This window comes from Brachyhypopomus gauderio, chromosome 10, assembly GCF_052324685.1.
Source record: "Brachyhypopomus gauderio isolate BG-103 chromosome 10, BGAUD_0.2, whole genome shotgun sequence".
Taxonomy (NCBI): Eukaryota; Metazoa; Chordata; class Actinopteri; order Gymnotiformes; family Hypopomidae; genus Brachyhypopomus; species Brachyhypopomus gauderio.
This window is the reverse complement of record NC_135220.1, coordinates 2776918-2799156: the sequence shown is the minus strand read 5'-3', so window position 1 is coordinate 2799156 and position 22239 is coordinate 2776918. Positions and strand designations below refer to the sequence as shown.

The 22239-nt window shown below is 43.0% G+C and overlaps 3 long non-coding RNA genes across 5 annotated transcripts; 1 reads left to right on the top strand and 2 right to left on the bottom strand.

The window, feature by feature from the left end:
- Window positions 1–1116: 1116 nt before the first annotated feature.
- Window positions 1117–7782, bottom strand: LOC143525138 (uncharacterized). 2 transcript variants are annotated; one of them, XR_013133576.1, is made up of 5 exons: window positions 6697–7782; window positions 6346–6489; window positions 5084–5221; window positions 2457–2558; window positions 1117–1629 (listed from the first exon to the last, which is right to left on the bottom strand). It is a non-coding gene; the product is annotated as an uncharacterized LOC143525138 (long non-coding RNA). The 2 variants fall into 2 exon arrangements; XR_013133577.1 differs by having other exon boundaries at window positions 6346–6459.
- Window positions 7783–12662: 4880 nt separating this feature from the next.
- Window positions 12663–21850, bottom strand: LOC143525136 (uncharacterized). 2 transcript variants are annotated; one of them, XR_013133573.1, is made up of 3 exons: window positions 21403–21850; window positions 14622–14741; window positions 12663–14298 (listed from the first exon to the last, which is right to left on the bottom strand). It is a non-coding gene; the product is annotated as an uncharacterized LOC143525136 (long non-coding RNA). The 2 variants fall into 2 exon arrangements; XR_013133574.1 differs by having other exon boundaries at window positions 12663–14295.
- Window positions 20245–21396, top strand: LOC143525137 (uncharacterized). The gene is made up of 2 exons (XR_013133575.1): window positions 20245–20391; window positions 20476–21396. It is a non-coding gene; the product is annotated as an uncharacterized LOC143525137 (long non-coding RNA).
- Window positions 21851–22239: the final 389 nt, after the last annotated feature.

The window sequence follows — 22239 nt, the reverse complement described above, 5'->3', positions numbered from 1 at the left end:
TTTCGTCGCTCATGCTGCTTTCAGTCTGCTCCTCTTGAACGTATATACGGAGGTAAGGCGGGAGTTTGTCGACGTCACATCAAGACGACATCAGTGATTGGTCAAATTTGCGGGAAAGTTGCGGTGATTGGCTGAAGTTGCAACACCGCCCTGAATTCGCGGGGTTTGCTTGAAGTTGCGTTGAAGTTGCAAATCGCAACATCGCAACTTTCTGGAGGGTCTGATATACGATTCAATACGTTACTAGTTCGCTAGCTCTGGCGCCATCCACCGGTGTTCTGTCGATTTTTCCTACCCATCGAAAATTCATACCAAGGCTTACTGCGCATGCGCAAGTCGCTTTTACGTCACTATTTTGGTGGCCGCCTACTACACCCATCGATTTTTCCTGCCTGCTAGCGAATTTCAACAGTGCAGTACTATTTAGTCCTTTCAATAGTGCAGTAAGTTAATTTCTTGTTTATAATTTCTTCTTTGTTTGTAGTTGCAATGTTTTCAACTGTGCATTAAGTTAACTAGTTGATTAAAATGTTTTAAACAGCGCCGTTTTACTATCTGTTATTACCTATAGGGACTTGGATATTTCCGCATGATAATGATTGAGCCGTGTAGTGTATTATTATTAATAATACACTAATACGCAAAATAAAACTTTTATTTTAAAGCTCATCCTACTTTTTAAACGTTGATTTGCACTACATTACAACGTTTCCATAAGGTAAACAAACTACAGAGATACGTCTACAATGCTACTTTTTAAACGCTGATTTGCGCTACATTACAACGTTTCCATAAGGTAAACAAACTACAGAGATACGTCTACAAATACGCGATGCCAACGGACACGGTATGAAAATTCGACAAGGTAGGAAAATTCGACAGACTAGTCTATAAATACTCGCTGCCAGCTGATACGGTAGGAAAATTCGACAAAGTAGGAAAATCCGACAGAACACCGGCGATATAACACTGAATCTGTGTCCATTTTACGTTCGCCACCCCCCCCCCCCCCCCCCCCCCCCGCTCAACAACCCTGCTTCTAATTAATTAAGCAAGAGGCTAAGTGTGACTAATGCTGTCATTCTGAATGGTGATAATACTGTATTATACATCTGTATTACTAGATGTTTGAGGTCCATTCAAGAAAAGGAAGAAAACACAGTGCACAACAGTATGAAATTCAGTTCTTCAGTTTCTCCCACATATATGAAAAGAGGAACTTTGGAAAGAGCATGTAGATGGGAGAGACCCCGTTTATTCACTGGATGTTCCAAACAACTGAAGGAAATACAACACATTAACATGAAATGAAAGGAACACGATGAAATGGAGAGATTATACCACATTGTAAGATTGTACCATTGTATGCCTGTTCAATATTTAATCTTTCCTGGATTAAACACCAGTTTCTGCAGAACAACCATTTATCAAAATGAGCTCAGTGGAAGAAGAAGGAGGGCAGTAGAGGTCCCAGCATGAGGAGGAAGCTCAGATTAACCATGTTTCCACTGTTACACAGGTTCCCCACACAGCAGCTCACATTTAAAGTGCTCATGGACTGCTGAGGAAATGTAATCCCATCACAGAAGCTTTTGGTTGCACATCCCTTCATAGTAATGTTTGGAGCTTCTACATAAATTGGGGGGGGGGGGGGGGGGGGGGGGGATGGGGGGAGTGAAAAATGACTGTGGGATTATAACAAATACAACATAAGATTGTGCAGGTAGAATGGATTTCTACTCAGAATTGTCCACATACCCTTATTTCTAAGTGGTTTTTTTTGTGGGGTGGGTAATGTACAGTACAGTATTGTAATTTTCTCACCTAGGTTCTAATGTTGGTTTACAGTTGACCCCTCATTTATAGGATCATTACATGATTTACTATATTCTGTTCTTTTGGAAAATATAAATTAATTTTATGCTGACAAATCAACACAACACAGATTAATCACTAAAGACCAGAAAAGACCATTAGTAGGAGCACAATAGTACTTCAATAGATGGTTTACTGTTCATTCATAAATTAATTATCATATGACCTGGGTGTTTTCTGATCTGTTTCATAGTCATTAACTGTGTCTAACTTGCCTACTCTGTTTCATATTCATTTGCTATTCTGTAAAATCTGTTTACTGTGTTTGAGTTATTTACCGTACTGTGTCTAATGTGTCTACTCTGTGTTTCATAGTAATTTCAGAGAGAAATAAATATTTGCACCAGGCATTATTCAGACACACAAAAAAGGCCAAAAGTGTCATCGCAGGCAAAACCGTGTTCTCCCGATTGGCTTTTGAACGAGAGATGTAATGTCAACAATCTCTGATCTACTGTAACATCTCAATTCTTAGAACTGATCAGATTTGCTTAAAGAAGCTTTCTGTGTGTTAGAATGTTCTTGATCTAAAGGTCTAACGTAGCATTAAATATTTGGAGAACATAAAAATACGTTTTCACCTGATATGCTGATACATTGATTTTCATCCCCCTCACATGTGATAGTTCCTGAGCAGGTGTCACCATCACAGGTGTAGCAGTATTTCCCATTGGGAGGTTGATCTGCAACACAAGTTCAACATTTAGGTCAACACATTTTGACAAGTCATAATTTACAAAATCATATTTATTAAATCCATAATCAAAATGCTTTTATAAAATTAGCAGCAAATGATTTTGAAACTTTTAAAAACTTTTCAAAGTAAAAGCACATTAAGAATTTATTACTGACTTTAGTTTTATATACCTAGGTTGTCTACAGCACACATCATCAATGACAATTTTTCACTATAGATTCAATTTGGAAATGTCACGGTCACAGCCCCGGACCCTTCCCTGTGGGCGTGTCATTATGTCGTCTGCGTGCTGTTATGTCCATATTAGTAGTTCCGTGGGTGTGGGTTGTTTGTGAGCGTGTTCGTAGTCTCACCTGTGCCTTGTCTCGAGATCACGAGGGTCTGTGTTAATCACCTATTTAATGTGCGCTCGCGCAGTGTCTTGTGCTCGTCTTTGTCTAAAGTTCCGTGCCAGTGTGAGTGTATGTTGTGCTCGCTCTACGCTCGGCGCTTACACGTCTGTTTCGTCCAATAAAACGTTCTATGTTGCACCTTGCGACGCTCGTCGTGCCTCCTTCCTACGAGCGTCACAGAAAGACGAGCCTACAAGATGCCGGGATACGCTCCCCGGGCAAAGAAGGGAAAGAAGAAAAGCAAGCGTCGCCATTCATCTCACCCTGCATATGCCCGAGAGGAGTTGCTGGTGGAAGGGACCTTCCCCCCGGCAGACCTGGAGGAGACTGGGCCGTTCTATGTGAGCACAGCTGCGTGGACATTTGCCCCCCCCGAGGTTGAGTTTGGGAGCGAGGAGTCCGAGGAGGAGGAGAGTCCTCTTCCTTCCGAAGATTCCGAGGAGGAGACGGAGAGAGGTGCCAGCTCTGCTCCGTTCAAGCACTCCGCTCCCCTCGTGACCGAGGAAGCCAGCCCTCTGCCCTCTGTAAGTGCCGAATCAGGCACGCACTACGGAGAGGGCGAGGGTGAAGACGTCAGTCCCCCTCCCTCCGTTTACTCGGCGCCCACCGTGTATTACGGAGGAGAGGATCCAGACGTCAGTCCCCCCTCCCTCCGTTTACTCGGCGCCCACCGTGTATTACGGGAGGAGAGGATCCAGACGTCAGTCCTCCCCCGTCCGTCTACTCGGAGTCCACCAGAGAGGACAGCGAGGGAGAACAAGACGTCAGCCCTCCGCCGTCCGTGTGTGCGCCACTCGCCGAATCCAACAGCGAGGGCGAGGAGGTGTCTAGCTCTTCCCCCTCTGTGCGGTCAGAAATGACCGTGCGTACAGGGAAGGGGAGGAGACCGGAGGGCGAGGCGCGTTCGGGCTCTGAGGCGAGCTGGATGGACTGCTCGCCTTACGTCTCCGTGGAAGAGGCAATGTCAAGGAGCCCAGGAGCCTCGGAGGAGGAGGAGGGGATGGAGACGTCAGAGGGCGAAGAGGTGCTACCCCGGCGAGCGCAAGAGACACGAGGCCCGGGGGTGTGTTTCGGGTTGCCCCCCGAGACACCTCGTACCCCGGCCAGTGAGCGGCGTCAGGCAAAAACCCCGCCAGCGCCCAGGAAGAAGCCTGAAGCGCCCAAAGCCAAGCCAGCGGGTGCGCGGTTGCCTGGAGCGCCAAGCAGCGCTGCGCGCGCGGGAGGACCGGTCCCGCAGAAGGAAGGGAACCCGCCTCTGGTTCCGCCTGCAGCCCTGGGAGGGTTCGCGCCGCTGGCCGCGCTCTTGCAAGCGGGGAGCGCGATCTCCTGGCTGCCCATGCCTGTGTGTTTGTCAGTCCCCTTGTTTATCCCTAATTTCCTTTTCCCTCTTGTGCCCCTTGTGTTTCATGTTCCTGTATGTGTGTTCGTCCACGTGCCCGTGTTTAATGTATTTTCCCCTGTCTTCCCAGGGAGGGTGTTCTAGAGCTGTTCGTGGCGGTTCCCACCATCGGGGGAGACGGCTCTCGGAGGCTCGTGAACCCGGCGGCACCGGACCTGCCCGTTGGTGTTGGTTCGGGGCTTTCCAGCTGCGCGGGACGCTCCGGGAGTAGCGAGCCCCTGGTGGAGGGTTCTGTCACGGTCACAGCCCCGGACCCTTCCCTGTGGGCGTGTCATTATGTCGTCTTCGTGCTGTTATGTCCATATTAGTAGTTCCGTGGGTGTGGGTTGTTTGTGAGCGTGTTCGTAGTCTCACCTGTGCCTTGTCTCGAGATCACGAGGGTCTGTGTTAATCACCTATTTAATGTGCGCTCGCGCAGTGTCTTGTGCTCGTCTTTGTCTAAAGTTCCGTGCCAGTGTGAGTGTGTGTTGTGCTCGCTCTACGCTCGGCGCTTACACGTCTGTTTCGTCCAATAAAACGTTCTATGTTGCACCTTGCGACGCTCGTCGTGCCTCCTTCCTACGAGCGTCACAGGAAATGATAAATACTAAATTACATGGTCAATCTTCCTGCTTCTTCAAAATGTTTTACCAGGCACTGTTTGGTTAATACTGTTAATAATTTTCTTGGTTTTACCTGCCACTGTTTGATTAATACTGTTAATAATGTTCTTGGTTTTACCTGGAACTGTTTGGTTGTTGCAGAAATCAGTGTTGCAGCATTTAGAAGTTATTTTCAGATGTCCCAGGTTAAAACTCCCACACTCAGCAGAAGAGTTTGCACAAAGCTTAATTTGCAAACCCTCCGGTGGTGTATCACCTAGAGAAAACCAAAATGCAGATGTGTATTGTGAATATTATGAATACTTTTCATATATACAGTGCTGTGAGAAATTGTTTCTGAATTAGTTTCAAACGCTAAAGGACATTACATCTTGTTAATACCAGGCAGGGTCATAACAAGATGTAATGTAATTTAGTGTGTGAAATGTACAAATGCAGGGTCATAACAATCTGAAATCCAGACCTAATATGCATAAAAGGGGCTCTGTGTTAAATATTTTATAAATATATTAAGAAACGTTATTAAACATCCAATGACCCTGTGTGAAAAAGCATGAATAGCTGGTTAATGCTGGTTTAATATTGTTTTTGGAGTTTCTTTGTTTTGTTTTATCTGTGATGTTGTTCACACTCTGTCCTGGGTGTTGTACTCTATCCCCTCCCTGCTTGAGAATATACTGTGTGCAGTAGACTGGATGTAAAAGGTTTTGTCTATGTTAATTGTAGTGCTATCTTGGGTATATTTAAAAGTACTATATAAATTTGACCATTCGTTAACTCTTACTGAAAGTTCAGAAGTACACTGACTTAAAAATCTCGCAAAAGTACTTTTTTGTTTGTTTGTTTATCCATTTATTTTTCCCATCCATGTTCCCTTTGTGGCAAAGTGAAAAGCTAAAGCGTCCCATATGTTATAGCTTAATATCTGAATAAGTCTGTCCTGTCACGGTACGGCTGGCCCCCTACTGATCGCCCCCATATACAGCGGCAGTTGTCTTGTTGTTGCGTTGTGTTCGTCCCCCTGTGTTCGAATGATCCGCCTCACCTGACGGTTGGTTGTTTGTCTATATATGTCTTGTCTTTGTACCAGTTGACTGTTGGTCATTGTATCCTTAATTTGGATCTTGTCACAGGTTTTTGGTTTGCACACTTTCTACATTAAAACCTCCTTTTTCCCCTGAGACTTGGCGAGATCGCTTCCATTTTATTTCACACTCCCTGCCAGTCACATGTCCAAAGTGACATGAAGGCATGAGTTGGTGTAGTCCTGAATTGGTGTAGCTACAAACAGTTCTTCCTTAGCTAGACTGGTCATAGATATACAATTAGTACTATAATGTGGTGCCTTAGACAATAGACTCCTCTTGATATGTTACTTACCTCCTTTCATAGTAAATATCATGTGGACACTGGCACAGTCACCAACACAGTCTGTTTGTGGGCATGTTTCCAGTGTTTGCTCTGATATACACTGATAACATTTCAGTGCCAATGCTTGTTGAAAAGAGTGCACTGTTAAAAGTTCTGTAAGGTTTTATTTATTTATTTAGTACAGAAGCATGTAAATTACAATCAATTAAAAAATCAATTAATTTGTTCAGCAGCAGTTCTTTAATGGCAAATTCAGAAAAGAGAATTAGAATTAAATTACTATTACTAATTAAATTATAATTAAATACTAAATGCACTGCAATTCCAGTTAAGTCCATATTTTAAAACATTACACATTACCTTTGTAGCAAAACAAGCAGGTGAGTATCAGTGTGAGCTGCAGACCCATCGTTGGTCATCTGGTTACTGGTCTTGAGACAGAGGGAGTAGACTGGTTTAATATGAACATGATCAATGTGGGCGTGGCCTCCAGGGGGCTGGGATGGTACAGTTTCATTTTGACAAAATCACCTTCAACACTCCCTTCCTTTCTTTTGAAATGAATCAAAAATTGTCATCAGGTTCATTTTAATCTAGTTATTATTTCTTGAGTCTTTCAAGAAATCATTTTTGTAAAAAAAAATACATTACACATGGTCACTGATCAGATCAGATGTTTTTGTTCAAACAGAAGACCAATTTTATGCCGGAATAATTTTCACATCTTAATGCAATCTTTAAAAATCCCAAAAACTGAATCAGGTGTATTGGACCAATTAGGGTGTCACATCTGGCTCTACCCCCCAACTGTTAGTTTTGCTTCAACGTTTCATAGCTCCACCTTTGCCTGTCTTTGTTTTGGTTTCGGTCTGTTCACACCCTGATCATTGGTTGCAGCTGTCCCATTTCTTTGGTTCATTAAGTTTAGTATATAGATCCTGTTTCACTAGTCTTCTGTTGCTTAGTGCAACATAGTGGTGTTTGCTCTTATTCTTTGCTCTTGTGATTTTATGCTCTATTTCCTGTTCTGTTGATCTGTTAAAACTCCTCAGAGGCACTAGCGCACACACTTGCTCTGATGTAAAATGGAAAACTATCCAATATTTATACTTGTTGCATCAATCAGACTAATGTTACCCACACCCTGGCTACAAATCAGACTAATGCTGTCCACAGACTAGCTACAAATGAGACTAATGTTGCTGTTGCCGGATGACCGCTGGAGGAACTGAGACAGAAGCCATCATGGAAATTTACACACCATAGTTGTTTATTTGTCTCCCAGGTTTCCAAAGTCTGGGGTTTACTGCCCCCCCATATCATATCAAATCCAAATAAACTATATAAACTTATTTACTAAATAAACAATCCAACATAAAGCAAACATACCAGAACTTCTTTCATGAAAATCTTCATTACTCCCTGAATCAGCACACAAATATATTAAAATATAAACTCAATCTCCAAAGAACCCCCCCCCCCCCCCCCCCCCCCCACTGGTCTGTTCCAATTAGTAATTACAAACAAATCAGTGTCAGTACAGTGAAACACAAATGAAGTATGCAGGAATATTTTGTGGGATTGTATCTCAATAATGCATGCTTTAATTATGCCCGACAGTTTCGCAGAGACATGATCAAAGCCGTTCCTCTGGTGAGACTGGTTTACAAGGTTTTTGTTTCCATCATAATTTTTGGTGTGCCGTATAGGTGTTGCAATGCTGATTACAGAAATGGCATTGAAATCGTCCCATCACGTAGGGTTTTTGAGAAATGGCATGGGACTGTCTGATCATGGGACTGTCTGATCATGGGTCTGTCTGATGTTTGGGCATGCTCCAGCACACATGACCTCAGCTATAGTAGTTGCCATGACAGCATAGCCTAATTCCAGCACTAATAAGTCCTACATCATAGTATCAATGTTTTTCATTCAACAATATATTAAAACTAATTAATTTAAAGTAATGAATTAATTAATACTACTAATCCATACCTGATGGACATGCAGTTCACATAAAAGCAACATGACAATTTGCAAATTCTAGTGATTCACGTTCAATACTAGTATAACTGGAATATACTTTGTGTGATGATTTCAAAATAGTTACACTTTTACTGGGTCTACAGTGGTTTACATCAAATACTGTGTCGAGCCAGAGACACATTATATGAGAACAAACTGGCTATCCTGCAAGAAATTGGTTCTAGAACAGAAGACAATGCGACCCATTGGTGTATCCAAAGAAGATATTTCTCCCGCCACTGCACATCAAACTTGACTTAATGAGAAAACTTAGTAAAGGCAATGAACAAGGAAGGCATTTGCCTACTTACACTAAATCAGTGGTTCCCAAAGTGGGGGGCGCGGAGCTATTGCAGGGGGGCGCGGAGCTTGAAAGTAAAACGTGCACATGTGTCAATATTAGGGATGCACCGTTTTCGGAGTTAGTTCAACCTTAATACTCGTGCTGGTGGTATTCCAATTTGCTGGTTGACCAAAATAAACCTGGGCTCCAGCAATACTTCACTGTTCATACATGAACTGGTGAGTTGTCCAACGCTCATTTAATGCGTTACTTACAGAAATAAATTAAAGAGTAGTGGTCTGACTCAGTCTACGGCAGAAAGCTAAAAAAACAATATTCCATACGCGCGCTCAACTCGCTCCCTTAAAGAGACAGTACACATATTTCTGGCCGTTACATGCTTTGTGCTCTGCGTGATGTCTGCGCTTGCAAACTAGCCGCATATGTATTGCTGTTTCTCTTATTTCATCTCCTTATTTATTTTAAATTATATTTAGAATTCTTGAACCATTTAAAAGGTTTCTTGCAGTTTATTTTTTTCATGTTTGACCAAAGTTGTGAACCTACTGTTTTTGTAAGTTTTCAACACATCCCTAGTCAATATGAAGGGGGGGGGGGGGGGTTGTAGGGGGGGGGGGGCGCAAAAATATTCTCATCTACTAAAGGGGGGCACGGCAGAAAAAGTTTGGGAACCACTGCACTAAATGTTTCCAGGCACAAGTTATACGAAGATTAAAGAAGGTATTTTCATTGGACCATAAATCTGAGACATGATTTTGAGAGTCTTCTGGAGGGTGCAGAACATGTTGCATGGGCAGCCTTCAGGAACATAGTCTGTAACTTTCTACACAACTACAAACTATGTTGAACACATTTAATGTCTAACTAACATGGCGAAAGGTTCCACCAAGACATTGGCCAGAGAAGTACCAGGGGAAGAGGAGTTTATCTATCCTGTTGTTGTACTCTAGTACATGAAGCATCACACATTGACTACAAGCGAAAATCTGCAGCAAAACATTTTTAATTTTGCTTCCTGTTGGTTGTACTTGAAAGCAATTAGTCCTAATGTGCAACAATAGATAATGCATAACTGCCTGTTTCTCAAAAACCCTACATGATACAGAAATTTTGAATATATTGTGCTGTTAGTGCATGCTGTTAGTGTATCTTTAGCACCCACTATTGGTGATTTTGCAATTTGTCAAACAGTGACATCACAGGAAGCAGGAAGTTTATGGATGTTTTACATGATGTTTGATGAGTAATCCACAGTTACAGTTAAATGTATCTGCCTCCATATTTTTGGTATCGTCTGTATGTATATATTTTTATTCTTTACTTAACTCTGTCATTGCTTACTTAGTTTTATCATTATATTTTGCAATATCAGAAGTTATTGAAGCCACGTGTTTAGAGTTCAGTAAAATAATGTCAGTGTAAGTTAAGCTACACTGTAGGGACAGTGTGTATGAAGATTCCAATATATATATAATATATACAGTAGTATATTTTATTTCAGTTTCACACTTTCTTCACCATTAAACATGTGGACAAAGAGCAATGGTCTTCAGTGTTAATGGAAGACAAGTGTTGAACCTTGCTGCCAGTTCTACTTCTGCATAGTGTGAAGTTGGAAAGACCATACATACATATTTGTGTTCATATCTATATGAAACACCAAAAATTACTGAGGAAACAAAAGTTTTACCAAAATTTGTATACCAGTGTGATGATACAATTAAAGGGGACTTCTCTTTTGGTCCTTCATCGCCCATCTATCTGTTACTCTCAATAACTTCCTCACACATTCATCCATCCGTTCATCCATCCATCCATTCATCCTTCCATCTTCCTGCACTCATCATGCTCCTCCCCTTCCCTCCATTTACCAGGTACCTTTTCCCCCGGCAGCTCCTGATTGGCCACTTCTGGACACCACAGCAGCTGGTGGAGTTTCGGGCGGTGTACCATGAGCAGAGGGCCCGCCACCATCAGGAGCTGCTTAGTGGCCTGCAGAGGGCAGCAGAGGACATCAAAGATGGCAGAATGAAGAGCCGCCTTCTGGAGCTGTGCAGCAAGGTGAGCTTCTCTACTCCACCATCAACTGAGTGAAATAGAGTTCAGAGAGATTTAGGATACTAAATGTTTGAGCCAATAACCTTTAAACAAAAGATATTTCATAAATACAGATGGCAAAAGCACAAACTGACATTATATTAGTTGTGCTATACAAATATTAACAAATTAAATATCATAAATATGAATATTTATTGTGTTTTAGTGAACACACCCTTTGTCAGTAGGGGTAAAATGATCTTCATAAATACAGATGGCAAAAGCACAAACTGACATTATATTAGTTGTGCTATACAAATATTAACAAATTAAATATCATAAATATGAATATGTATTGTGTTTTAGTGAACACACCCTTTGTCAGTAGGGGTGAAATGATCTTCATAATGCAGCACTTTTAGTGCTACAGTGGAGGTTGACTTTAGATTTGTAGTCAGTGTAGACCGTGGGTTTGATCACTTGGTCTCTGTTCCCAGGCATGTCACCAGAGAGGCCTGAATGTGCAATATGTGAGTCCTGCTCTGTGCCACCAGTGGCTCTCCCAGAGTAATCCCACTAATTAATTTCTGGTAATTGTGTCCGAGCTTGGTAAGTTTCTGGGTGGTTCCATTTAAGATTAGAAATAGGTAGGGTATGGTTACCTGAGTGTGCTTCCTGATTAGCTTTTTTTAATTTTTGTGTGCCAAGCTGTTTTGGGTTGTGTTATATGTTTTTTATTGTTTGGGTTTTTTTTTTTTTGTGGCCCACCTCCACCCCCCCATCTTTGGAGGACAACTTTGTTTTTATGTACAGATCAGATGATAACAATTCAGTATAATATAGTGCAATATTGATAACAATAATTGGGGTTAGGTGGGCCATAAGAAGATAAAAGAAAAGAGGGAAAAAGAAAAGAGGGGGAGAGAAAATAAAAAGGGAAAAGACAGAAGGGCAGGGGAAAAAAAACAAGCAGCTCAAATGACCACTGCAAAGAAGAGCAGAAAGTACCCAAGACATACAGCATAAATGACTGTTATGTATGTGTGTGTGTGTTTATGTGCAACATAAAAGTGCAACATAGGATAAATGTACAGAATGTACTTACCAGCAGGGGTAGAAAGCTGCGACAACATTCCCCAGAGGGCAGAGGCAGGCAGAGAAAGACCCGGGAATCCCACCCGCCCACGGCCCCCCCAGGAGCAGTGGAGTCCCAGGGCCGCATTTCCCAGTGACTCCCGCATGCCCACCCCAGCGGGCGGGAGAGGGAGACCCCGAACAGCGCCCCCCACACCAAGAAGCGCAGGTCCAGGGGAACCAGAGGTAACAGAGCCCCCCCCCAGGATGCCCCCCCCCCCCCCCCATGGGCCAGCAGCCAGGCCCCAGCGCCACGCACCCCCGAGAGCTACCCACCACCCGGCAGAGCCCCCCCTCCCACCGAGGAGCCCTGAGCCGCCCTGGACCACAACCACCCAGGGGAGCGGGCCAACCCCCACGCCGGAGCACTAAGCCGCGCTCCAAAACACCAAAGCGCCCCCCCCCCCCCCTGGAGGGGAGCAGTAACCACAGGGGAGCAGCCGGGAGAGGACCGGGCACGACCGGGCACGACTAGCCCTCAGCCTAGAACCAGCTATCCTCACACATACACTCAATCTCATATATACATTCACCCCCATACACCCCTACATACAAACACGCAACCTGTTATATACACCCTAATCATGTATACACCTACACACCTCCCTATAGACATACACACACACACACCCAAACTCATCCTCATATACAGACCCTCACACATATACACCTACACGCACATGTACATCCACCCCAACATACATTCACACACACATTCACCCACACTCATATACACTCTTATGGACATATATACACCCCCCAATGTACTTGCACATTCACCCCAATATATACACCCCCCCCCCCCCCCACAACAAGTACTTATTCATCCACCTATACAAAAAGAGACAAGGACAAAGACACACATTCATCCAAACTAACACACCCTCCGCGGCGGGGGCAAATGGCTGGACCAGCAAGGATCGGCAGCAGCCCCAGGATGCCACCAGCCCAGTTCTTTAGTGTTTGTAATGTGAGGAGGCTTTCGGCCTTTGTTTGATTGTGGACATGTAAGTGAGAAGTGTCCCCTCTTTACTTATTGGCCTTTCCCGCCATTCTTCTTGTTGTATTTATTTTTTTGTGTGTTTGTGAGCAGGGCAGGAGCTGCAGGCGGGATAGAGGCAGATGTTCCCCGGTGGTGGAAACTTTTGCACTGGTGTGGTAGCCTAGAGTATTCTGGGTGTGAGACGAGTGGTGTGGTCATGGTGCGAGTATAGTATAGGAGATTTACGATCCCCTAGCTCTCCTCTTGTTGGTAAGCCACAAGCCTGATACTTCCTGGGGTTTTTATTAGTTACTTGTTGTGAGTCAGTGAATTTTTTATATTGTCAGTGAAAATATTATTGGAACTACATCTCTGGTCAAAGTGGTGTTGAACCAGTGTGCCTTTCTTTAGTGTCCTTTTTGTTTATTTTCTGTTTTGGGGCCTCTTTGCCCAGTGTAATTTCCTGGGGGTGAAATTCCCTTAGGTGGCGTAGTCATGCACTCATTTTTTTTTTCTCTTCTCCAGCCACACAGGCAGGACATCGGCCAGTGTTTAAACGTCAGTCTGCCAGATTTTCAAAAGTCTGCTCTTAGGCATTTCAAGCATGTTTGTGGCCTGCAGCATGACCAGGTGGACTACGATACCTAGAACCCCTTGCGACAACTTCCTCGTTCTGTCTCCTCTCCTTATTAAAATGCACCTGTTTCCACTTTACGCACTATTATTTAAACTACTGCATTACTGCATTCTATTGTTTCATTGCAAAGTATTGCCGAATCCTTGGTGTAGTAAGCATACCATTATTCTGTTTCATGGTTCGACCTGGTTTCTATCACTCTACTCTCTTCTGGATTGCTGGTTAATTACAAGTTTTGCATGCTGATTTTTTTGCATGTTTCTTTTTCCATGTACATGCTTCTGCTGCGCAGTATCGTGTTCCAATCCTCACAGGTTTATACTCTCACATATTGTAATTTGTACAAATACCGTGTATCTGCTCTCTTACAGTAAACCTACTGCAGGCAAGACACTGTCATGGAATTTTTAACCTTAATGGTGAACAAGAACAGTCAACAGCAGTTGGGTATGGTATCAAAGTAAAATACAAAGTGTTATAAAGACAAAAGATAGAAAAATAGAAAGATGGATCGATCCAGAGATCTCTGTTACATACTCAAGAGCATCTGCAAGAGAGAGCTGTCCCCCCTCTCACAGACCATAGTTTTATACTATTTTCTGCTACATGATTACATCATACTTCCATCACATGTGTTAAGCATGAAGCTCACATGAGGTGCGGTGATGGGGTAAGGTATCACCCCATCACCCCATGCCAGGGTACCCGGGATAAGGTCTCCTTGTTCCTCCGGTTCGCCAGGCATCAGACACGTCAGATATACTACCATTCTGACATCTGAAGCCCTTATCTACAGGCCCGAGACCTTCAGGACTGTCTGTCTTCAACTCACAAGGAGTACTACTAGTAAGAGTAGAGAGAAAGAGTAGAGAGCGAGAGAGAGAGAGAGAGAGAGAGTACAGGTCTGCTGAGCATACACTGATCAACATGTCCTAGGCCTAACGTGTTTAATATACCCTAATAAAGTGATTTCCTTTTCATTTATTACTAATAGTGGTCAATACATATATGAATACTGATGAATATGATTACAGAAAGACCAAATATAAATTTTGCCCCGACACTCCCTCCTTTTTGTTCTTTATGGACAAATTACATCAAATACTGACCACATCCATTCAGGGTTTCAGTCATAACATCATTACAGAGGGTACATGAAAACTCACATGACACAGTATCGTCCAGATGTTGAAACATGACTGAACTTCGTGCCCATCATCGTCTGGTCCAGTAGATCTTCGTCACAGTCCTCCGTCGTGTTGGTCACCATCTGGAACTCCTTAGTCCTGTACAGAGAACTGACAGCTCATGCTGCACCAACTCTCAGAAGAGTCAGGAGACAAGGCACGCAAACAAATAAGATCAAGCCTATAAGTATAGGGGTGCATATTGTGACCAGCCAAGTTCCCCAGTTCTTACAAATACCATATCGCCCAGAGACCTGACCCTGTCTCAGGTGGGGCAGAGACTGCCTGTTTCATGTGCTCTATAATGCTGGAGATTTTGTTGTGAAAATTTTGTTTGTTTGTTGCAGACTACACCCCTGTTGCTACTGTGCGTGCATGAATTTAGGAGGAACTAAAGGGATGAAACCAGCATCTGGGCTACAGAGCAATGTGGCAGGTCTTGCAACAGAAGTATTCCCTCACTGTTAAAAGACATGATGTGATGCATTTGATGGCAGAATTGGATCCAGCTGGAGTTCAAAAGCGTTCACATAGGTTTGTCCAAAGAGGATGTTACTCCATGGGACCAAACCAAGTCTGGCATGTTGATGACTATGACAAACTGAAACCATATGGTGTGGCTATCAGTGGCTGTATCGACGGTTAAACCATATGGTGTGGCTATCAGTGGCTGTATCGATGGTTAAACCATATGGTGTGGCTATCAGTGGCTGTATCGATGGTTAAACCATATGGTGTGGCTATCAGTGGCTGTATCGATGGTTAAACCATATGGTGTGGCTATCAGTGGCTGTATCGATGGTTAAACCATATGGTGTGGCTATCAGTGGCTGTATCGATGGTTTTTCAAGGAAAGTTAAGCCTGGTTTATACTTTCGCGAGCGACCGTAGCGCGCGACTCCGCCCACCCTGCGCGAGCGGTGCGTTTATACTTTCGCGAGCGTTCCTGCAATGTAAATATGGCTTTGCAGTGTTGTCCGAAACGATACGTTAACAAATACGAGCCTCTTGTAATTCCAGGACGAAACATGAGAGAACGTGAAGACGTTAAGATTGGGCGTTTTGAAAATAAACCACCATTAAATAATGTGATAAAAAGCGAATTATTTCGATTCATTTCGAGTATATGTATAAATATTTAACTTAATTAAGTTTAACGTGCTGGGAAATATTGAAATGGACCTTTAAAGTGACGTACAAGTGCTTAATTCCACCTTGTAAAGGTGTATGAACCCGGCAAACATGACTTTGTCCATGGCGCTGAAGCGCGGCGCGCGCGCGAAGTTACAAAAATCGAGAGGTGCACGACCTCGCGCCGCGATAGCGCGCGAGGCCCTCGCGCACGGGCGGAGCCACAGCGATTGCGTCACTTTCGCCGCGCGAACCCTCGCGCCGCTCGCGGCGCGTCAATATAGAGCTATTATAGTGTCACCAGAACCTGAACCTGAAATCATTATCACTTGAAAAAACAGTCTCTAAAATCCTCGCAGGTATGCAAAAATTCGAGTTAAAATTCAGGTTCAGGTCGAAATTCAGGTTCGGGTCAAAATTCAGGTTCGGGTCGTAATTCAGGTTCGGGTCGAAATTCAGGTTCGGGTCGAAATTCAGGTTCGGGTCGAAATTCAGGTTCGGGTTGAAATTCAGGTTCAGGTTGAAATGCGGTTCATCCGGGATACGTAGGATGAGCAAACAAACTCAGAGCTAATCGAACTGCATCTGGCCAATCACAAAACATATCAGAGGTCATTAAGAGGCGCGTCTTTCTGCTAAATTTCCTGTAAGAGTGCGGTCCCTGTTTGGCGTGTAAGTAGTATGTAAGCAGCACGAAAGTGACCACTGTGCCACCCAGAAATGGCACCTTGTGGCAGCTGCCACATAATCGTGGCACTTAGTGTGACCAGTGCTGCGTGACTGTGGTCTCCGTTGTCCAGAAACGCCGCCTGCCTCTGCTGACAGACATCTAAAGACTCTTGGGTGACTCTGCGTATCGGCCACTCGCTTAAAATCATCCCGACGAGCTCCGAATCGCCATTTGTTGAAATGAAGATGGTTCATAACTTTTGTTTAAAAATTATGTTGAGTGAAATACTAGCCGACATCCAGCTAGACAGCTCTATATTACTAGTTCAGAATACTGTTTAGCGATAACGTCGAATTAAGATTATAGGAGGGTACGTGAATCTACAGTGGTAGACCGTTAACGACAGCACTAAATTTAAAGGGTTTATTATTATAGATGTATGGTTATCAGTGAATGTTCCTACACGCTATCAGCGTCATTTAAACCTCTGCGAGCGAATGGCATCGCATTTAGTATTTGTGCAATTTGTAGTATATTTCGCTTTGTATTGGTTTATATTGTTAGTCTAGATTGTCAGCCGAGCGGCTCCCGACATAATCGTTAACACTAGAAGTCCCTGAAATTTCAACCACCCCCCTGAAGTCCCAAAAGAGGGTCCAAAGAACCTTAGTCCAAACTGACACCTCTGGTGGCTCCAATTAACATCCATTCATTTGCAAAAGTGCCCATTGCCTGAGGAATCAGCAGGGGGGAGAAGAGCTGAACTTGCCTCCAGTGTTATGTAAATGAGGCGTGTGTCAGGTATGGGTGGTTCCTGCTGAAAGCTTGCACCTCCTTGGCTGCCATATGAGACTGTGCAAGATCTCTTGCAAGAAGTCTCCTCATCTACAGAACCATATGTTTGAGATTTGATTTGTGAAAGGTTGAAATAATGTGAAATTGACACAAACATAATATTTGAATTAAAATGGCATATAGGTGGCATATTGATTAGTCAAAATGGCTCTGATATTTTTAACCTTATTTTAAGTAGTTTTGTCTTTTGAAAAACTGCTAATAGGTAAAAATGTTTTTACATAAATGTATACAAAAAAACCCTCAGCTACTTGAAATAGAATAATATTATTGAGCAATTTTAACTTATCAAGATCAAGATTTTGCAGTGTGTCTCTTCCAAATACAGCTATAACCAGCAAACAAAAATAGGAAATTTAGGGGTTAGGTGAACCATACAGGACAGGAGAGAAAAGAGGGGGAGAGAAAGTAAAAAGGGAAAAGACAGAAGAGCAGAAAAAACAGCTCAAATGATTCACCAACTGCTGCTACTAAATGAAGAGCAGAAAGTAAGACATACAGCACAAATGACTGATGTATGTGTGTGTGAGTGTGTGTGTTTATGTAAGTGCAACATAGGATAAATGTACAGAATGTACTTATTAGCAAGGCCCCAGAGGCCAGAGGCAGGCAGAGAAAGACCAGGGAACCCCACCCGCCCACGGCCCCTCCAGGATCATGTCCAAAGCCTGCTGTGTACTGGAAACCTTTGCTATCCTTGCTTCTCAGTCAACAGAGTAAGTGAAATGTGTGGTGACATGAATTTTCATCCACATGTAGGTGGCTACAGTCATCTTTCTCTTTATTATAAAACTGACACAGACATTATTTGAACTATAATTCCAAAACATCTCAAGCCTGCCTCCTTTGTACTAATTTTGGATTTTTTTCTCACTGCAAAAGGTGACATGATTATTGGTCAAAATAGCTAAAGTTCAGATTTCTCTGAAAGGGTATTTTCTTCTCCGTCTGAGTCAATGGATCAACATAGCTCACACTATCACCCATCCCCCCGTCTACCTAGAAGTGGCTGCATGACAAAGGATGGCCTCATGATCCAAAATACCTCAGCACTGGCTTTTGGCAGGCTCAGGTAGAAATGTAGTAATGTTAGTAATGTTTTTCTTCTAAAAAAGATAAGTGGGTTCAAAATAACAATTTTTGAAAAAAATTACCAAATTAATTGTGTTGATCCACCTCAAAAAAGGTCATGCAAAAGTGTGTAAGCTGGTCCTGAGTGTGTCTGCCCATCCCCCAGCTGCATTGTTGTGCAGGGGACATGCATAAGGTGAGAGAGGCAGTCAGAGGGCCTGGCTGTGAGCAGCAGCTACAGAGGACATGATGTAAGTTTAGAAATATATACAATAAAGTTGAAATGTTCTCAACAGAGCACTCACATACAATTATCCACTCAGTCTGCCACTCCCTCATTTGGGGAGAAAGCTACACTATTGTGGCTATGCCCCAGACAATTTTTTAATCATGGAGGGGTCTGAAATTTTTGTCTTAGGTGCATGTCCTCACTGTATTGGAATATTTTATTGTCTGAGTGAAAGAGAAACAAAATGGGGTCACTAAAGTGTGAATAGCCACAGTACTGTAGCTTTCTCCCCAAATGAGGGACTGGCAGACTGGGTAGATAGTTGTATGTGAATGCTCTGATGAGAACACTCATGAACAATTGTGCAAATGTGAGATGTGTCGACTGCTACAGATACACGTGTGGCAAATGTACCAGGGAGATACCCTGGCAGTGCCAGGCATGTTCTGACAGACTGCTGAAGTGCTAGTCACACAAGAAGGACATACCACTCACACACACACACACACACACACACACACACACACACAGCCCTGCACTGCAGCCTATTGTAAATATGTGTGGAATTGTTTTATTCCTTGTATTTTTTGTATAATTTTATGGCAATAATAAAAAGCATGGAACATAAAAAAGCATGGAAACATAACAGTTGTTCTTTTGTATGTTTCTCATGCTGAAATTTCAGTCCTCCTGACTTAGACACAAATGCTTCTGGTCATTACTCACATGTACCTGGCTATAAAATTTCTAATTTTCTATTTAAAATATTAAAAAATAATTTATTGTTTGTGCTTTGTTGCTCAGATAAAACTAAACTATATACAATATATATAACCTTTATATTATAAAATACAATAAACTGAATAGAACTAACTAAATGGCTAAACTCAATGAAAAACAACAATTAGTTGTGAGCTGAAGCATGCCCCCTCCTGTGGTGCGCCAGTAATGGCCTTATTTACAGAACAAAAGTGCCTGCTCGCAGCTGATAATAGGGTGTTATCTAAAATCCTTCAGTTCTCTCGACCCTTCTCTGGGTTCCGATGGTAGAAGTGTTGAAAGACCCTTCTCTGGGACTTCTAGTGCGTTAAACAGCATCCTGAACTCGTAGTTTGGAGCTGTCGGTCAGCTCCGAATCGTTCACCCAACATAAATTAACAAACAAAAAATATAAACCATCTTCATTTCCACGAATCCTACAAATGCGATGCCACTCGCTCGCAGTGGTTTAAATGACGCTGATGGCGTGATGAACGTTCACTGATGAACAATCTGTAATAAATCTGTTTTATGTTGTGACGTGGGGGTGAAGTGTTATAAGTGGGAGGACACTTGCTGAGAAGAGCATTTTATATAAGGGGTTTCACATTTAACATTAACTTAACTACGTTAATATAATAGAAGACACACGGACAGCACGATCATGATGAGGCATGACTAAACTAGACGACACCACAAACCACTACAGCGACACAACACGGATTGTAAGTGACAGCCTTATATTTATTTGTTTATTATTGAATATTTGATTATTCTGCTACCTCCTGTTATCGCTGAACTAAACTTTCGGCACGAGATTTTCAGCACGAGATCTTCAGCGCGAGTTCTTCTGTGCGCGTTCGATGTACGTTGCTCCAGAGTTTGAAAAAACACAAGAACAAACGAATTACTTGTTATATTCCTTGTTGACACTTGTGGAAGATATTTTACTGTAGTTGGCTTCGTTTTTTTGTGTTGTTGTATGTCAAATGTAAAACAAAGTTCAAACTTAGCGCCCTTGGAAGCAGAAGGAGGTAGGAAGAAAAATTGTATTAATCCAAAAGAGTGATTTATTTAATTTAAAACGAAGGGATATGTGATTGTTTTTTTGTTTTCAGTAAGAGCTGCGGCTCATAACATAAAGTTGAGTTCATGTGCAAGTTTGCTAGGAGTGACGCATTTAAAGTTTGGACCCTGTTCTACACATTATCTGTGAGGTATGGTGTTAGGGCATTTGTGTTTATTTTTTGCCACATTTTGTAGTTTTCACGGTGTCAAATGTCGGTGGCGAAAGGAGGAGAGAATAAAGATACACCAGTCGAAGCTCCGAGCATTGTTTGTGTGATTAATCCAAGTGGTCCGCTACACGGATGACTAAAGCGAACATACCAGAGAACGAGTACAGATAAACACGAAAACACTCAAACTTACCCATGCACAGTGGCGTGCACAATTAGACCCCAACTTTGCCCTTATCAACGAAAGTGCCCTTTTGAAACTTCGTTTTTTATTATTATCATTTTACTGAGGTCGGTTTGAAATGATCTTTTGAAAACCTGAGCTATTAAAAACAATGCCCTGAAATGCGCCACCACCTCGCACACACCCGACCTCTCTATTCCTTTGTCACACCAGATGCGCTGCAGCAGCAGTTCAGTTCAGCGAGTGGAAGGAAGCGTCTTCAGCACAGCACACACGCTCACAGATAGACTTCTTCTCCCGTCCCCACCAGCCAGGTCACATACACATCAAGTCAAATCGTACCGTTTGCCCCCTAAGCCCAACGTGAAATCATTTTGTTGTGCAGTAAAATGTCTCATACAGCACCAAACTACTAAGCATTTTTAGCCGATGGTCACCTGATAAACTAGTCGCACTAGCCCAAATCAGTGATAGATAACGTGAGGACGACCACATACAAATAATTACGGTAGAGTTTGCAAATCTATGTGTTAAGCTGAACGTTTTCAGTTGTATACGTTTTGTTAGGCAACATAAATTAACACATTCGTTTGTGAAAGAAGAAACGGGAAGTTCCCCATTACCTGTGAAAAATGTCCATCTGCATTCGTGTAATGACAACAGTCAGTTGTAACGTTGCAGAAGCAACGGAGCGAGGAGACGGACACAATCGCTGAGAGGAGCGAGATTTATTAAAGGGAATACCATACTCGTCGTCAGAAAGCCAGGCAGGGTCGATCACAGGAGGGCAGTCCGAATAACAGAGGTACACAGGCATAATGGGACAGGGAACTAAACACGACGGGGAGACACGGAGCAGGCAAAACAACACGGAAAACAGAAACACAGCGTAAACTCACGAATGCACGTACTGACGGGATGAACAAACCAACTGATAGACAAAATCACGGATGACACGACTGGGGAATGACGGGACTTATATACATAGAAACAAACTAGGGACAGGTGATGACAATGACACAGGGGCGTGGTAACAAACGAGGAATCATCAAAATAAACGAGCAGGGCGGGACAAACAGGCAGGGAACATGGACATGAGGGAACCCAGAGTGACAGCTACGAGAGGGGGCGTTGCCCTACGTGACATCAGTAGCCTATAACTCGTACTTTTTGGTCTTTTTACTGTCTTAATTGTAGGCCTATATTAATTTACTAATTGCAAAATATATGCAACAATGCCTGCAGACAGTGGAGGGTAAACAGAAGTTAACTGAAGACAATGACCAGGGGCGAGGCTAGGGTATTTTTAGTGGTGCTAGAGCACCACCGTGAAGTTGCTCAGCACCCCCTGGCTCAACACATTTTTTAAATATTATATTATGCAAAAACCTTGCTCTGCACCTGCGCAATACTTTGGTATTGTGCCTCTGTGAGCACTGGGGGCTGGGCACCCCTAAAGA